General features: G+C 39.0%; 1 long non-coding RNA gene across 2 annotated transcripts in view; it reads right to left on the reverse strand.

The window, feature by feature from the left end:
- LOC149123007 (uncharacterized) overlaps positions 1-19,325 on the reverse strand; it is a 207,774-nt gene that overhangs the window by 36,213 nt on the left and 152,236 nt on the right. The gene's annotated exons all lie outside the window — the stretch shown is intronic.

Consider the following 19,325-nt stretch of genomic DNA (forward strand, 5'->3'; position numbering starts at 1 on the left):
GCGCTGTGGTGCAGCAGGTTAAAGCCCCAGTCTGCAGTGCCAGCATCCTATATGGGCGCCGGTTCAAGTCCCTGCTGCTCCACTTCCAATCCAGCTCTCTGTTATGGCCTGGGAAAGCAGTAGAAGGTGGCCTAACTCCTTGGGTCCCCACACCTGCCTGGAAGACCTGGAAGAAGCTCCTGGCTCCTGGCTTCGGATCAATTCAGAGGTGACCATTGTGGCCATCAGGGGAGTGAACCAGCGGAATGGAAGATTCTCTTTCTCTCTGGCTCTACCTCTCTCTGTAACTCTGCCTTTCAAATAAATAAAATAAATCTTTTAAAAAAAGAGTAAATCAAAAGTAAGAAGAATTTTAAAGGGGATAGCTGGAAACATAAAAGAAATAAATCTAGACTGAAATAAGAATGAACTACTACATCTAAATAAAAAGGTTCTATAAAACTAATTTTAAACAACTATCAATACCAAGATAACTTTTCTCTCTGGAAGCTGAGAGGCTCACATAGCATAAAACAAATGCACCAGTAGCAAAGACTTCTTATTATGTGGCTCATGGACATGACACTTTAAGTTCTCAGAGGACAAGAATAATATCTTACTCATTTTTGTATGCTCCTCCTCCTTTTCTTTGTTGAAGTTTTATTTGTTTGTTTACTTATTTGAAAGGCAGAGTTACAGGAAGAGAAGGGAGGGACAGAGATCTTCCGTCTGCTGCTTCACTTCCCAAGTGCCCACAATAGGCAGGATTGAGCCAGGTTGAAGCCAGCAGCCAGGAACTCCACCTGGCTCTCCCTTGTGGGTGGCAGGAACACAATTACTAGGGCCATCACCTGCTACCTCCCAGGCACATCAGCAAGAAGCTGGATTGAAAGTGAGGCAGGGTTTGGCACTCCCATGTGGGATACAGGCATCCCAAGTGGGAGCTTAACCCCCTGTGCCACAGTGCCACCCTTGCTTCCTTCTTCTTAACATGATTGTAGCTTGTTGGTAAGTACAGAATCTTGGAATCACCGAAGATAAATATGGAATTTATTGCTGTTATCCACATCCTAATAATTCTCAGCTTTGGCCACTTGTTGGTTTTGAGAAATACAAGCATATTTTTAATCCTTAGAGTTATTATAGAACATGTGAAAACATAGAGCTATGGAACGCTAATTTTTTCAGAGGTAGAATTAACTTTTATTCAACATCTAGTCTGTGCCTAGATCTGTGTTTACTTCCACATAATGTTACTCATTTAAAATTAATGTCATCATCTCCCCTTAAACAATGATGAAGCCTAGACACACATTTCAAGCAACCTTCCCAAGATCACACAGCTGGTAAGTAACAGAGCTTGGACTAGAACCCAGACTTCCCGGCTCACAGTAGACTGCTCTCTCCAAGAACTGGGCTTCATTGCTTCACCCCTTTCTGATATTTTTATACATGTAGAACTCCAGGCCAAAACAAAAACAAAACAAAAAACACCAACAAACAAACAAAAAGTGCCAGCATAGTAATGACTGCCACATATTGATGGACAGGAAACTAAAAGCAGCCCCAGCTAGAATACAAGGATCAGGAAGAACTGTAATAAGTGCACATGTCACAACAGTTCCTCTCGGGATAAAAACGGGGAAACTCTCCAAGATGAATATTCATGATAATATTTCCAAGATAATATTCATGCATATGAATATTACACACTACTATTAGCATAAATGTTTGTAGATTTTTAATTATTTTATTTTGAAAAGTGTTAGGTTAACATGTAATACTTGTACATTTTATGGGGTATAATGCAACATATAAATACAATATAAGCACTTTTATCTATTTTGAAAATTATCACCTAGTTCAATGCAATTGTTCATCATAGGTCTAATAGAATCTGTTTCAAGTCCAAGATATCAAAAAATATGAGTAAGGGTACATCAAGGTCAGGCATGGATCTATCAAGGTCAGAGGTGAGTATAGGACTCCAGGTGGCTGAGTTTCCTTCCCATAAAGTATCACACCTCCTTAGGGAGAGTCTCCACATGCTCAACTTTAGATATTTTGACAGAAGAGGTTTAGGAAAAAGAAAAAGTAGTAAGTTTTACCTGGCTCCTGCCTTTGGATCAGCACAGTGCGCCGGCCGCAGCGTGCCGGCCATGGTGGCCATTGGAGGGTGAACCAACAGCAAAGGAAAACCTTTCTCTCTGTCTCTCTCTCTCACTGTGCACTCTGCCTGTCAAAAAAAAAATTTTTTTTTTCGAGTCTCCAAGAAATACCATGGCATGGTTTATGGCAGTAACTCCCACCACCTCCCAGAGAAAAGCACGACTTTAAACAAGAATAAACTCCATCATCTCCTTTGCCCATGGATGATCTAAGGGCAATTTTGTCTTTAACCAGAGAAGGTTAAATGAACACATAAGAGTTCTAAATAGTAGGATGAGAAAAGCTATACAGGTTGAGCATTCCTAATCTGAAATGCTCTAAAATCTGAAAGTTTCTGAGCAAAAATAAAATGCCACAAGTGAAAAAGTCCAAACCATGAAACTTTGTTGTATGCATAAAATTATTTAGAATATTTTACAAAACTACTATTAGGTTGTGTATATGTAATGTGTATATGAAACCTAAATAAATTTCAACTTAGACTTGGGTTCCATCCCAAGATATCTCATTATACATATGCAAATCTTCCAAGACCTGAAAATACCTGACATCTGAAGCACCTCTGGTCCCAAGCATTTTGGATAAGGGACCCTCAACCTGTGTCACAAGCCTTCCTACAACCAACATCTACAGAAGGGTGAGGCTGGGAGATCAGTGCAGGCAAGTAGCTGGACCACTTGGGAAGACCTATGTGGGAGCAGCTTTGTTTGAAAGACCCAGTGAGTAGAGAGTTCCCTCCCACTCGGGGTGTCTGGAGCACACCCTTGATTCTCAGCACTTCTGATGAAGTTTCTGCTTAGTGGGACAACGGCTTTCTATCAAAGAGTGTCACAACATCTTATCAGAGACTGTCATAACACAGAACCCTTCTAATTGGTGTGGAGAGCTCCATAAGAGAATAGTAGTTGTAAGCCATAGCATTACCTCTCTTTAGGGAAAGGGAACAAAATTTAATACACAGGGAGACAGAAAGATAATTAATTGCCTTCTTGGCAACCCAACACTCTACTGCCAATGGGATCACTGTGACAAGTTATGAAATTCAAGTCAAAATATTTAACTCAGCCACTTATTCAAGCAGTAGACCCAATTTTAGGCACCCCACAGTTAGGGTGCTGAAAGAGAAAAGTCTTGTCTTCATTCTCCTGCAGTAGCACAGAGAACTGTTGGCACCCATGGGTGTTCTGCTTCCTCTCTGAAGGACGTGGCTCTCTGTAAAGCATACAGACACATTTCTGTCAATGTAAGGAAAGAATGATGAACACACAGAGAGAATTATAATAAGCTGTATTGTTCCAAGAAGCAACTAGACCAAGAACAAGAATAGATCAGTACTAGAAATCTTTCAAAATAACTTGATACAAAGTATCCCTGTCAAAAAGGTGTAAGAAGGTGAATTAGTCAATCTTGCCTGAAGAATTGCTGATCGCACTAACTGAAACTTGCTCCTGGGAGATAACATCTCCGGGTCACCCTAATAAAGCCTAATGATGTAAATCACATGACTGAGGCAGGAAATTCTGGGACTGAAGAATCAAGGGTGAAGAGCGTGGAATGGGGAAGGAGAGGAAAGAAGAAACTGTGTCTCTGTAGTCCCTTATCAGGATCTCCGCCTACTGACTTGTTATGGCTTGACAGCTGGTTACGGGATTCTTTGAGAGGTAAGGGCTCCCTATTGAGAATATATAAAAATCATTTCCTGCTACGTTTTATAAACTGACATATGATAAAATGTACTTTTTAAGTATATAATTTGATGAGTTTAAACAAATACACACATTCATGTAATCATCACCATAATCAAGATACAAAACATTTCCATAATCCCAGAAAGGTTTTTCAAGCCTTGTACAGTCCTACCCCAAGCTCCAACGAATCCCTGATCTGTTTTCCGTCACCATTCATGATTTCCAAAGAAGTGGTATCCTACATTACTCACATATACTCTGTCTGTGTTTGCCTTTTGTTAAGGAAATTTCTGTTTTAATTTTCATCCATGCTGTTTGTAGGTAGCTCAACCCTATGTATTGACAAACAGATTGTCACTAGGTGAACACATCACAATTTGTTTATCCATTTGCCTTCTGATAGACATGTGCCTTGTTTCCAAATTTGTGCTATAACGAACAGCGTTACTGAGAACGTTCATGACAAGTCTTTGTGCAGACATATGCTTTCATTTCTCTTGGGTAAATGGATTGCTGAATCACACAGTAAAGTGAATCCTTAACTTTATAAGAAATTGCCAAGCCATTTTCCAAAGTGGCTATATCATTTTGCATTCCCACCAGCAATGTGTGGGAGTTTGAATTACTTTACACCCTCACCAGGACTCAATATTGCCTATCTTTAACTTTAGCTGTTTTAGTGTGTGTGCAGTGGCACCTCATTGTGGTTTTAATTTGCATTTTCCTGACTAATGGTGTTGAACATCTTTTCATGTACTTATTGCCTATTCATATATCTTCTTTTTATGAAGTGTCTGTTAAAATCTTTTGTCCATTTTTAAATTGGGTTGGTTCCTGCTATGTTGCCTTCAACTTTTTAGCAATGATGACAGCACTTCTGGTCAATTTGATTTAGAGCTAGTAATTGGAGCTTCCCTAATGGCACTGCTGGTGTCAAAATTACCAGCCAAGGTTCAAGTGAAAGGGTCAACAACACACAGAATGCATGAATCAGATCACATCGCTCTCTTGCTTGAATTCTGCTGCTGGCTTCCCATGGCAATTAAGACAAAATACGAACTCTTTGTCTGGGCCCCCAAATCCCTCTGATTTGACCTCTGCATCCCTCCCCATCATCATCCTTTCATCTCTCACCCACTGGGATACTCTGCTCTTCTTTCCATCCCTCAAACACACCAGGAAGCTGTGTTCTTGACTCTGTCCCCTCTGCCTGGAATTATATTTCTGTGGAGCTTAGTGTGCTGTCTCCTAGTCATTCAGTCTCCACTTCAACATCAGGGCTTCCCTGTCTGGCCCTGACAAGCTGTATCCCTCAGTCCCTTTCTATCTTAGCAGCTGTCACTATCTGAAATTATTCTGCATTTTTATGTTTCTGTTACCTATTCTCCCTCACTGGAATTCATGATTCCTGAGTACAGGAAGTTTGAGTTCGTTATTCCTTCATCCCTGGAACCTATACGTGATGCCAAGAATGTAGCATCAGCTCATGGGCTGATTTTCAGAAGGACCGGTCCTCTTCCCCCTCAGCTGCTTCTTCCAACAAAAATTCTCAGCCCCTAGGATCATCAGAGCAGCCTTTGCTGGAGCAGAGAGAGCCATCACTGGAGAATGCACCACATGGATTCGATCTGACGGCTGCCCCACCTCCCCAGGCCAATCACTGCAGAGTTATTTGCTTTGTGATATGTGGTGGATGAAAGGAAGGAGATACTTTTGGCCTGGGGAGAGAAACAGGTCATGTCAAATCTTCTTCAGAAAATTGGTCCTTTTAAAAATATTTATTTATTTATTTATGCATTCATTCATTTAGAAAGCTAAGTTAGAGAAAGAGAGACAGAGAGAGATGGATCTTCTGTCTACTGGTTCATTCCCCAAAATGGCCATAATGGCCAGGACTGGGCCAGGCCAAAGCCAGGATCCAGGAGCTTCATCTGGGTCTCCCAGGTGGGTGCAAGGGCCCATGCACTTGGGCCATCTTCTGCTATTTTCCCAGGTGCATTAGCAGAGAATTGGATCAGAAGTGGAGCAGCCAAGACTATAACCAGTGCCTATTTGGGATGCCAGAGTCACAGGCAGCAGCTTAACTGGTTTCGCCACAACACCAGCCGCAGTCTGTTTTAGAACGGCGCCCAGCTTTCTGGGGCATCACCCCCTCTTTGTCGTGGCTGAGAGCTTCCCGTTTTCAGTCTTTTTAACAAAGTTCAGTTTGCTTTCTAGGTCAGGTCACACCTGTCACTTCAAAAATCTCAATTTTAATCATTTGGGGTCTGATCGCATTGATCCTTTGTTAAAGACTGTAAGCTCCATTTTTAAAATATAAGCCAGAAAGTCAGGGCAAGAAGTGGAGTGTGTTTGTTCTTGCCCCTACAGTTTCCCTATCTATTGCTACTAGTCACTTTAAAATCTGATGCTTGATGGATAAGTAGATAGGTAGGTAGATAATTAAATAGATGTTAGCCATTTTATTTGTGTTTTTGTTTTATAGCATCTCTCCAGGGGCCCATGGCTGGGAGCCACATAGAACTTCTTCTGTATTTGGAATATGTTCTATTTCCACTGCCAAGTCCAAAAAGCACTTGTTCTCTGCCCATGTTCCAACGAATGAACAAAGCCTCTCTCCTTCCAGCTAGTATAATCTCTACCAAGACATAGACTTTCTTTGTGTTTAGTAACAAATTGAAAAGACAAATTAAAACAAGCTACTCCCAAGTGATGCACTAACTTGATATGTGTAACACTTCCTAAATGAAATCAAAGTCTTTTTCTTCACAGTCTCCTCTGTAGCATTCATTCATGCATGCAATCATTCATTTTGGAAGTTCTTACTAAAAACCTATCATGCTAGAGGCTGGGGGCTGACACCCACCGAAACACTTACTATACAGTTCCCACCTGTAAAGGCTTTTGTTCTTAATGAAGAACTGAATAATTAGACATTGGATGCTGTATTAGGGCTCTCCAGAGGAACAGACTCAACAGGAGGTATATAATACTCTTAGAGATTTATTATAGGAATCAGCTTGCAGGAGTCTCAGCTTGCTAACGCCAGCAAGCGCAAATTCTGAAGCATAGGCCAGCAGGCTAGAGACCCAGGGAACAGTTGCAATTTGAGTTTGAAGGGAGTCTGTTGGCCGGCGCCGCGGCTCACTAGGCTAATCCTCCACCCAGTGGCGCCAGCACACCGGGTTCTAGTCCCGGTTGGGGCGCCAGATTCTGTCCCGGTTGCCCCTCTTCCAGGCCAGCTCTCTGCTGTGGCCAGGGAGTGCAGTGGAGGATGGCCCAGGTGCTTGGGCCCTGCACCCCATGGGAGACCAGGAGAAGCACCTGGCTCCTGCCACCGGATCAGCGCGGTGCACCGGCCGCAGCGCGCCGGCCGCGGCGGCCATTGGAGGGTGAACCAACGGCAAAGGAAGACCTTTCTGTCTCTTTCTCTCACTGTCCACTCTGCCTGTCAATAAATAAATAAATTAATTAATTAATTAAAAATAAAAAAATGAAGGGAGTCTGTTGGCAGAACTCTGTTTTCTCTGTGAGAAGTCAGTCTTTCTGCATTTGGATCTTCAATTGATTGGATGACTCCCACCCAAATTAGCAAGGGTAACCTGTTTTTTTTTTTTTTTTTTTTAAGTCACTGAAGAATACAGGTGGAGGTCCCAAGATGGTGGTATAGCAATAGGAGTCACGAGGGGCAAAACAGATAGTTCAAAAGGAGAGAAGATACATGCCAGAGATAGAGCTGTGGGAAATTCTCAATGGAACGGAAAGCCCAGGAGAGCAACAGAGACCGGGCAGGTCCACACTGAAAGAGCAAATAAGAAAGAGAAGCCATGGAGGCTCAGACCAGGGAGGTTGGCACCAGCCCCCAGTGGACCAGGTGAGACAGGAAATCGCCAAGTCCACAGAGTTGCAAATAAAGCAGGAGGGAGAGCATGGTGAACTGCTTTTGAAGTTCCACGTGGGAAAAAAGAGAAGGTATTGAGGAACAAACAGAGGTAGGGTACCCGCTAGCCCACCTCATTCCCCAGCTCTCCCCACCCAGACCTGCAGCGGGCTAGAAGAAGCCATTTAGTTTGTTTATATTTTTGAACATGAGCAAGGGACTGCCACCTTCGCATTCTATGCACACGCCCACCAATTGCAGGGGTCACCTCACCACAACCCCCGCCCAGGAACGAGAACCACAACATTTCAGAAGAATATCTTCCCCATCACACAAGCTGTACAACAAGAAGTCCTGAATATCGGAAAGTCAAGCCCAGTCCATCCACCATTAAGAAGCAAGCCGGGCTATAGTAGGTGGGGCTCCAATACCAGAGCTTGTGCCCGCCTCCACTATGATTGAGAACTATGCTGGGCTGCAGTAGGTGGGGCTCTGTGCTTCCACTTGAAATGTACAGACACGCAGCAGCTCATAACAGAAGGAAACCTCGCCACAAGAAAATCTCCACAGATATAGGTGCAGTTCATTAAGCAGGGCGATACAACCCTAACACAGCAAAGACTAACCCCAGGGCATCTGGTGGGTCACACCAACAGAAGTGAAAAACCTCCTCTAATAAAAAAAAAAGAGAGAGAGAGAGAGAGAAACTACAAAGCCCCACAGGGGCCTTACATTGGATACCCCCTCCATCCTGGAATATTGAACAGAGCACCCAGGCCACATCTAGTACACACCTCTTGGAACTCACTAAAAGTATAGACATCCCACTAAATCACAAAGACACAAATTAAAGAGAAAACAACCAGACAAAAAAGAGAAAAAATACACAAATGTAAAAAACAAAGGAAAAACCCTAAATAAGAATAAGGAAGACACTATGAGCCCCTCTAAAGAATACTAAAACACTTCAACAATAGAAGGTGGAGATGAAGAGATCGAGGATATGCCAGAAATGGAATTCAGAAAATTAATCATCAGATTACTTAGAAACAAACAGAAGCAAATTTACAATCTAAATCAAAAGTTCTCCCAAGAAACAGATATTAAAGAGAAGTCAGAAGAAATACTAGAAATGAAGAATTCAATAGATGAAACAAAAACTGCTGTGAAAAGCCTTAACAACAGAATAGGTGAGACAGAAGAAAGAATATCAAAACTAGAAGACAAATCTCTGGAACTATTAGAGTCAGAGCAAAAAAAAAAAAAAAAAAAAAAAAAAAAGAAATTTGAAAACTAAAAAACATGATTGTAGATCTACAAAATACTATCAAATGACCCAACAACTGGATCCTAGAAGTTCCAGAAAGTGTGGAAACAGAAAAGGGATTAGAAGGCCTTCTTAATGAAATAATAACAGAAAACTTCCCAAATCTGGTGGAAGAATGAGACAACCAAGTACAGGAAGTACACAGAACTCCCAATAGACATAACCAGAAAATATCTTCACCAAGACACATTGTAGAAAAATGTCCCACAGTAAAACATAAAGAAAAGATCTTAAAACAGGCATGAGAGAAATGACAAATCACATTCAGAAGAAACCCAATTAGACTCACTGCAGATTCTCATCAAAAACTCTATAGGCCAGGAGAGAATGGCAATATATATTCCAAGTCCTAAGAGAAAAATCTGTGAACCCAGAATACTATACTTAGCAAATCTCTCATTTATGAATGAAAGATAAATAAAGATCTTCCACAACAAACAGAAATTGAAACAATTTGTAACTACCCACCCAGCACTACAAAATATGATCAAGGATGTGCTACACACAGAAACAGGAACATCACTATGAATATGAACACAGAAAATGACCCAGTAAAAGTACAAAGATAACCCAAAGTAAAATAACTAGGACTATTAATGTAAATATAGCAAGGCAAAGTTGGTGCTTAACAATAGTCACAATGAATGTAAATAGTCTCAACTCCCCAGTTAAAAGACACAGACTGACTGAATGAATTAAAAAGAAAACCCATCTATTTGTTGCCTAGAAGAAACACATCTTATCAACAAAGATGCATGCAGACTGAAAGTGAAAAGATGGAAAAAGATAATCCATGCCAACAGAAACCAAAAAAGAGCTAGTATAGCCATCCTATTATCAGACAAAATAGACTTTAATAAAAAAAAAAAAACTGTTAAAAGAGACAAAGAAGGACACTATGTAATATTAAGGGATCAATTCAACAAAAAGATATGACTTTTATAAATGTTTATGTACCTAAGTATAGGATATCTGGCTATCTAAAAGAAATGTTAATGGATTTAAAGGGAGATATAGACTCAAATACAATGCCACATTTTGAGCAATGCACAGATTAACCAGACAGGAAAAAAAAAAAAAAAAAACAAGGAAACAAGACTTAATCGACACTATAGACCAAATTGATCTAACAGATATCTACAGAGCCTCCAATCCTACAACTACAGAATACACATTTTTCTCACCAGTGCATGGAACTTTATCTAGGACTGAACACATGATAGACCATAAGGCAAGTCTCAGCAAATTCAAAAAACTCAAAATCATACCATGCATCTTCTCGGACCACAACACAATGAAGCTGGAAATCAGCAACTCAGGAATCTCTAGAACATATGTAAACACACGGAGATTTAATAACATGTTCCTGAATGAACAGTGGGTCACAGAAGAAATCAAAAGAGAAATAAAAAAAACTTCTGGCAACAAATGAAGATGACAATACAACATATCAAAACTTCAGGGATATAGCAAAAGCAGTGTTAAGAGGAAAGTTTATAGCAATAGATGCCTACATTAAGAAGTTGGAAAAGTACCAAATAAATGAGCTATCAGTGCATCTCAGGGATCTAGAAAAACAGCAAACCAAATCCAAAACTAGTAGGAGAAAAGAAATAATTAAAATTAGGGAAGAAATCAACAAAATTGAAACAAAAAAATACAAAAGACGAGCAAAATGAAGAGCTGGTTTTTTTTAAATAAACAAAATTGACACACCATTGGCCCAACTAACCTTACACAAAAATCCATTCAAAATGAATTAAAGATGTAAATTTATGACCTGATCATAAAATATTAGATAACATTGGGGAAACCCTGTAAGACATTGGCATAGGCAAAGTGTTCTTGGAAAAGACTCCAGAGGCACAGGCAATCAAAGCAAAAATTCACAAATGTGATTATATCAAGTTGAGAAACTTCTATGCTTCAAAAGAAACACTCAGCAAGCTGAAGAGGCAACCAACAGAATGGGAGAAATTATTTACAAACTATGCAACTGATAAAGGATTAATAACCAGAATATACAAATAAATCAAGTAGTTACACAACAACAAAACAAACAACCCAATTAAGAGATGGGCCAAGGACTTAAACAGACATTTTTTCAAAAGAGGAAATCCAAATGGTCAACAGACACATGAAAAAATGTTCAGGATCATTAGCCGTCATGGAAAACCACAATAAGGTTTCACTTCACCCCAGTTAGAATGGCTCTCATACAGAAATCAACAAACAACAAATGCTAGCAAGGATGTATGGGGAAATGTACCCTAATCCATTGTTGGTAGGAATGTAAACTGTTAAAACCACTATGGAAGACAGTTTGGAAATACCTCAGAAATTTGAATATAGACCTACTATATGACCCAGCCATACCACTCCTGGGAAATTACCAAAGGGAAATGAAATCAGCAAATAAAAGAGTTACTGCACCTCCATGTTTATTGCAGCTCAATTCACAAAAGCTAAGACATGGAATCAGCCTAAATGCCCAACAACTGAAGACTGGGTAAAGAAGGTATGTGTATACACTCTATGGAATACTACATCAGTGGGAAAAAAAAAAAGAAACCCAGTCATTTGCAACAAAATGAATGAATCTGGAAAACATACTTAGTGAAATAAACCAGTCCCATAGGGACAAATACCATATGTTCTCCCTAATCTGTGATAACTAATAGAGCACCTAAAACAAAATCTGTAGAAGTGAAATTGACACTTTAAGAAGAAATGACTTGAATAGCCCTGTCTTGACTATCAAGGAACAGTTTTTTTCTCTTCTTCATAATATTTGTTGAACCCTTTACTTAACATAGAGTTGATCATATGTGTATAAAGTCAATTGAAAATAGGTCTCAGTAACAAGTAAGAGTGGGAATAAGAGAGGGAACAGTAAGTTTATAACTGTAAAGCTGTATAGTTCTGCATACATTCCTATGGACTTACATCTAAAGGTATAGTTTAAAAACTTGCCATGGGACCTCAAATCCCATTAAGCTGGGTGGTAAAAATGCCATCCTAATGTTACTGTAACCATATAGACATGAATAAGTATTAAATGAATCATATAAATAAGATCGAGGGTCAGGTAATAATAATAGAATTAAAAAGGAGAGAATGTTCCAATATGGGGAGCAGTCCACATAGTAGACTCATAGAATGACAATCACTGTAAACAGCACTCTGATCTCAGAATCAGCCCTTAAGGCATTCTGGTCTGGCTGAAAAGCCCATGAGAGCATTTCAGGCATGGAAAGCCAAGACACTGTGGAGAAAAAAAAAAAGTCCTACATGAAGGATCTCTGTCAGTGAGACCCCAGTGGAAAGAAGTGGCCATAAAACAAGGATGTACTTTTCTCTGAAGGGAGGAGACAACTTTCACTTTGTTTATGGCCTTGTCTACTGATGGAGATTGTGGATTCAAAAGGCTTCCATAGCCGTGGCAGCTTATGTCAAAGGCCTTGGGTGATCATAGATGTCATACATAAGAGTTTCAATTGTTAAGTTAACAACAGAAGTCACTGTGCACTTACTTTCCATGCAGGATCTCTGTCCTCAATGAGTTGAATTAAGAAAATTAACTGTAAAACTTGTTCTCAAACAGTTTGTGTGTGTGTTTGTGTGTGTGTGCACAAATTGTTGAAATCTTTACTTAGCATAAAGTTGGTATTCTGTATATAAAGTTAATTGAAAATAAATCTTAATGGAGAAAAGGACAGGGGATGGGAGAGAGACCAAGAGGTGGGTTGGAAGTTGGGTTGAGAGGGCGGGTATGGTGGGAAGAATCACTATTTTCCGAAAGTTGCACTTATGAAATTTGTATTCATTAAATAAAAGGTTTCTTTGGGAGAAAAAATTAAAAGTCACTGATTTAAATGTTATGTTAATCTCACCTATTGATTTCAATACTAACCTCATCTGAATAGAGTACCTTCACAAAAGCATTTAGAATAGTGTTTGATCAATTATCTGGGTAACCTGACTTAGCCAAATAGACACACAGAAGAGGACAGCTGGGACTCAAACCAGCCCCATAAGGGATACTGGTGCCACAGGCAGAGTCTTAGCCTACTTTATCACAGCACCCACCCAAAAAATCTCTTAAATAGAATGTTTTGATTGCTTACAAAATTTTTTGAAGTTATAATATTAGTTTGCAGTGAACATTCTCATATATATAAGCCTTCACATGTATAGCTCAACATTGTCCATGATAAATATAGGTGGAAATATTTATCAAAGGGATGTCTCCATGTGGTTTTAATTCCTCTTTCCATGATGCTAATGGGGCTGAATATCTTTATGTATGTTTATTAGCCATTTAGATATCCTTTTTCTATGAAATTTAAGTTTTGTCTTTTTTTCAATTGGGTTATCCATGTTTTTCAATTAATTCAATTAACTTCATATGAGTATTTGGGGAATAAGTCCTTCATAGGGTATTTTTTTTTTTTTTTTTTTTTTTGGCAGGCAGAGTGGACAGTGAGAGAGAGAGAGACAGAGAGAAAGGTCTTCCTTTGCCGTTGGTTCACCCTCCAATGGCCGCCGTGGCTGGCGCGCTGCGGCCGGCGCACCACGCTGATCCGATGGCAGGAGCCAGGTGCTTCTCCTGGTCTTCCATGGGGTGCAGGACCCAAGCACTTGGGCCATCCTCCACTGCACTCCCTTTCCACAGCAGAGAGCTGGCCTGGAAGAGAGGCAACCGGGACAGAATCCGGCGCCCCAACCGGGACTAGAACCCGGTGTGCCAGCGCCACAAGGCGGAGGATTAGCCTAGTGAGCCGCGGCGCCGGCCTATAGGGTATTTTGTTTCAAATATATTCCCCCATTCTCTGGCTTGTTTTTTCAGTTTCATAATGGTGTCTTTGTACAAAAGTCTGCAGTTTTAACTTGATCACATTTATTTGTCTTTTCACTTATAGTTAATGCTTTTTTGAGTCCTACTGAAATCTTTTCTCATTGTCATGAAAATATTCTTTTGGAAGTTTTGCTTTATATTTCTTGCACAAGCTTTAAACTTCATATTTGTAACTCTAATCAATGTGAAATTGATATTTGTGTATATTTATTTCAGGCTAATATCCATATGTAAGAGTCAGGCAAAGCAAATGTATAGTTATGAATTGCTGTGAGTCCAACACCACACAGGTCAAGAAACAGATTTCTCCTGCCACTCCAGGTGCCTCTTCATAGTGTCAGTCTCCATGCAGATTCTGATGGCGATGAGTTTATACCTCTTCTCATCCAATCATTGGATGTGGTCTGCTCTAGGAAAGGTGTGGTCCCAGGCAACATGGCTTTCTGTACTCTGAGGCACATCCTGAAGTAGCTGACAGCTCTCCACAGCTAGGTAGCAAAACTTCATTGGATGGCACATCTCTATGTTTACTGTAATTTGTCACCTAGTTTGTTGTAAATATTGTCTGTACAATTTTATTTGGAATTTCAATGAATCTACAGGTGAATTTTTAGAATGTACACCAACAAGATAATTTTCTAATACATGAAAATGATATCTCCACATTTACTATTAAAGGTTTATGTTTTATAGTTTCCTTTATAGAAGCCTTTCACATATCTTGTTAGATGTTTTCCCCTAATTATTTAGGTTTTGGTTATATTATTTAAAATTTTCATTTTCTAATTGTTTAGTGCTGATAGATTCAGACATTGTATAAAATTTTTAATTTTTTTAACATAAAGAACAGATTTCATGTATTCATAGCTATAATTTTTACAAGATAATAAGATAGTCATCCTTTCCTCCCTCCTTCTTTCTCTTCCTCAATCCCTCTCCTTCCTTTCTTTTCTTTAATTTTTACAAAAACATAATTTCAGTCCATTCTATAATCACAGGCTTAATGCACCACTAACCATAATGTTCAACAAGTAACAAAATAAAGACCACAGTTCCACAAGAGTATAAACAAGGGCTAAAACATCAATCAAATCTCAAGATGTCCATTTCATTGTTATTTTTTGTATTCTATATTAATGACTACATATCAGAGAAAGCATATTTGTATATTGGGGACTGGCCTATTTCATTAAGCATAATGGTTTCCAGTTGCATTCATTTTGTTGTGAATACAGGATTTCATTTTTTTATATCTGAGTGATATTCCTATATACCACATTCTTCATCCAATCATCAGTTGATAGACATATGGGTTGATTCCATATCTTAACTATTGTAAATTGAGCTGCAATAAACATGGGAACACAAATAAATCTTTTGTATGCTGATTTCATTTCATTTGGACAAATTGCCAGGAGTGGGATGGCTTGAACTTACAGCTAGTGATTTTCTACAATACTCATTAACTCTAAGTTTTTCTGCCCACTTATTTGGATTTCTATGCATGTTACTGGCAAATAATGAAAGATGTATTTGCTTATATCCAATTCTCGTGTCTTTCATGTGTCTTTTTATCTGTCTAGGATTTCCAAGAAGTATTGAGTAGAAGAGATGATAGCAGGCATCTCTCACATTCTTGAAATCAAAGGGAAAACTTCCAATGTGTCACCAAATTTGACTTCACTGTAGGTTTTTTGGAAGATATTTATGTTTGGATTAAAGAAATATTTGTCTAAGTTTTTAAAATAATAAATAGAAGCATTGAATTTTATCAAATGGTTGTGCTATATCTATTATTTTTTCCTTTTTTTTAATGTGGTAGGTGACCTTGATTGAAATTCTACATATTAAAACAACCTTGCATTCTAGGACAAAAGTAATTTAATTATAACTTTTTGTACATATCACTAGATCCAATTTGTAAATATTTTATTTAGAATTTTTGCAACTTACTTCACAAAAGATTGGGTTTTGTTTCTTGCAGTCTTTATCACATTTGGGTACCAAAGTTATATTGACCCCATAAGACATGTTGAGAATAGTTTTTTTTTTTGATACTGTGTAAGAATTTAATAATGACTATATCTTTCAAAAATGTTGGCAGAAGTTGAGCTTCTAACGTGGTGGTTTCCATACAATAAGTATTCAGTGTCTTTTAATAACAATAAGACTACTCAGATTTTCCATTTCTTGCTGTATTATTTTTAGCAAGGTATTGTTTTCCAGTTTTCTGTCTATTTTATCTATATTTTCAAAATTAATCACATAAAGTTCCTTAAATATCATATTTTAGATTACTAGGATCTGTAGGGATGTCTCAATTTTGCATTCCTGATATTAGTAATTTTGTGCTGTTATTCCTATATTTTCCCCTGACCAGTCTTGCTAGAAGTTCATCAGTTTGATTATGCTTTTCAGGGAACCAAATTGGGCATTTTTTGTGTCTCCGTCTTATATTTGCTTTTTACTCCTTTCATTTCTGCTCTTATCTTCGTTGTTTTCTTTATACTTTTGTTAGATTCAACTGTCTGTAGCATCTCTCATTTCTCAAAATGAATACTCTGATCATGGCTTTCCAGTGTTACAAGTATTTTAATGGCATAAATTTTCCTTTTTGCATTTCTTTAGCTATATACCAAAAGTTATGCTATCTAACATTTTCATTTTCATTCTATTCAAAATATTTTTGGGGCTGGTGATGTGGCGCAGCAGGTTAACACCCTGGCCTGAAGCACTGGCATCCCAAATGGGCGCCGGTTCGAGACCCAGCAGCTCCACTTCTGATCCAGCTCTCTGCTATGGCCTGGGAGAGCAGTAGAAGATGGCTCAAGTCCTTGGACCCCTGCACCCGCGTGGGAGACCCAGAGGAAGCTCCTGGCTCCTGGCTTTGGATCGGTGCAACTCCACCCCGTTGCGGCCAATTGGAGAGTGAACCATCGGATGGAAGACCTCTCTCTCTCTCTCTCTCTCTCTCTCTGCCTCTCCTCTGTCTGTGTAACTCTGTCTTTCAAATAAATAAATCTTTGAAACAATATTTTCTAGTGTCAATTGAATTGTCTTCTTTGACCCTTGAGTAATTAGTGCATTTCCAAACATCTGGGCATTTTGTTTTCTTTCTCTTGCTGTCCCCTCGACTTGCATTGACGTTTAAGACTATAATCTGGCAAATTTCTGTCTTGCAAAGTTTGTTAAGAAATGTCTTATGAAGTGGTCATCAAAAAAGGAGGTACTTTTCTCTGAAAGGAGGAAGGAACTTCCACTTTGCTTATGGTTTCTGGATTCAAAAGACTTCCATAGTCTAGGCAGCTTATTCAAGAGCCTTGGGTAGTAAGAGTGTTAATTGTTAAATTAACAACAAGAGTCACTGTGCACTAACTTCCATGCAGGACCCCTGGCCTCAAAGAGTTTTATTATAACTATGTCTAAGTGTTCACAAAAGATGTATCATTCTTGGGTGCTTCTTTAAAGTTAATTAAGTTTCTAAAAAAAAAAAAAAGTGAAAATAACTTCAAGATGTAATGAAGGAACCAAATTGGGCATTTTTTGTGTCTCCGTCTTATATTTGCTTTTTACTCCTTTCATTTCTGCTCTTATCTTCGTTGTTTTCTTTATACTTTTGTTAGATTCAACTGTCTGTAGCATCTCTCATTTCTCAAAATGAGAGATTCAGACGAGTTTCTGCCTCTTGCCTGCAACCAGAAACTTTGATGACTATAAGGCTGCAAATCACTGGTCAGGTGTTCCATTCAGTAACAATGATTGAACTGTAATTACGCCTTTATCATAAATTAATGTTTTAGACATACTTAACTCTGCTTTTGGATTTTTTATTATAGTTGATGACTTTGTCTATTCTTGGTACAGAAATAAGCTGTTTATTTTTCATTAAGAACATATTAAATTGGGGTCTGCACTGTGGCATAGTAGGTCAAGGCATCCCATGTGGGTGCTGGTTCAAGTCCCAGCTGCTCCACTTCCGATCCAGCTCTCTGCTATGGCCTAAGTGCTTAGGCCCCTGCACTCATGCGGGAGATCTAAAAGCTCCTGGCTCCTGGCTTTAGACTGTTGCGGCCATTTGGGGAGTAAACTAGTGGATGGAAGCCCCCTCCCTCTGCCTCTCCCTCTCTCTGTCTATAACTCTACCTCTCAAATAAATAAAATCTTCAAAAAAATACATTAACTATCTCACACTTCATCCCTCTCTGTCTCACTTCATCATTTTTCAACATTTTACTGACACTAATATATACCTATTTATTGCTTCAGATAATCTTAAGAACTGTTTTATAAAATTTCTACATAAATGTCTTAGGATTTGGATTTGAAAGGAGCATATATATACATGAATTTACACTATATTTACAACGCTGTATTTTCTTTAGGACCACAATGGTGTGTCAGTTATGGAAATCACACGTCTCTGAGAAGGGGTGTGTGTGTGTGTGTGTGTGTGTCTCCTGTTCAATACATCTTACCTTTGCTTATAAGTACAGAAGTTCTTGTTGACATTGTAAGTGAAATATTTCTCCACAATATTTGCTAACTAGTTAGAATACAGGAAAGTAACCATGCAGAGCTCCCTAATTAGTTATAATTATTTTCCTAATCCTTTTGGCTTTTCAAGGTACACAATCAGAAAAGGATAATTTTGTCTTTTATTTTCTAATATGCATGCTTATTTCCACACTCAATTAGTTACAACTTAAAGGAAAATATTAAATAAGAGTTGTGATACATGGTACATCTGTACAATGTACTATGGCTTTTTTTTTTAAAGATTTATTTATTTATTTGAAGATCAGAGTTACACAGAGAGAGAAGGAGGGGCAGAAAGAGAAAGAGAGGGAGAGAGGGAGAGAGAGAGAGAGAGAGAGGTCTTCCATCCACTGGTTTATTCCCCCATTGGCCACAACAGCCAAAGCTACACTGATCCGAAGCCGGGAGCCAGGAGGTTCTTCGGGTAACCCACAGGGGTGCAGGGGTCCGAGGACTTGGGCCATCCTCCACTGCTTTCCCAGGCCATAGCAGAGAGCTGGATCGAAAGTGGAGCAATTGGGACTTGAACCAGTGCCATATAGGATGCCATCACCGCAGGCGGGGGTTTTATCCATGATGCCACAGTGCTGGCCCCTGTAATATGTTTTTGGTTGAAAAAGGAAGCAAAGTACTGATCCACAGACAACAGGATGAACCTTGGAAACTTCAGGCTCAACAATAGAATCCAGTCAGGAAAGACCAAGCATTGTATCATTATACTCATATCAAAGTCCAGAAGAAGGAAATATATGGAGACACACAATAGAGTAGTGGTTGCTTGGACTTGGCGGTAAAGGAAGCAATATGGTGATATGGGGTGACAGCTAAAGGATACAGGTTCTATTTATAAGGTGATTAACACTGTATAAAATTGACTGTCACTATTGA

Source organism: Oryctolagus cuniculus, chromosome 12 (genome assembly GCF_051225735.1).
Source record: "Oryctolagus cuniculus isolate XC-2025 breed Fujian yellow rabbit chromosome 12, ASM5122573v1, whole genome shotgun sequence".
NCBI classification, from domain to species: domain Eukaryota; kingdom Metazoa; phylum Chordata; class Mammalia; order Lagomorpha; family Leporidae; genus Oryctolagus; species Oryctolagus cuniculus.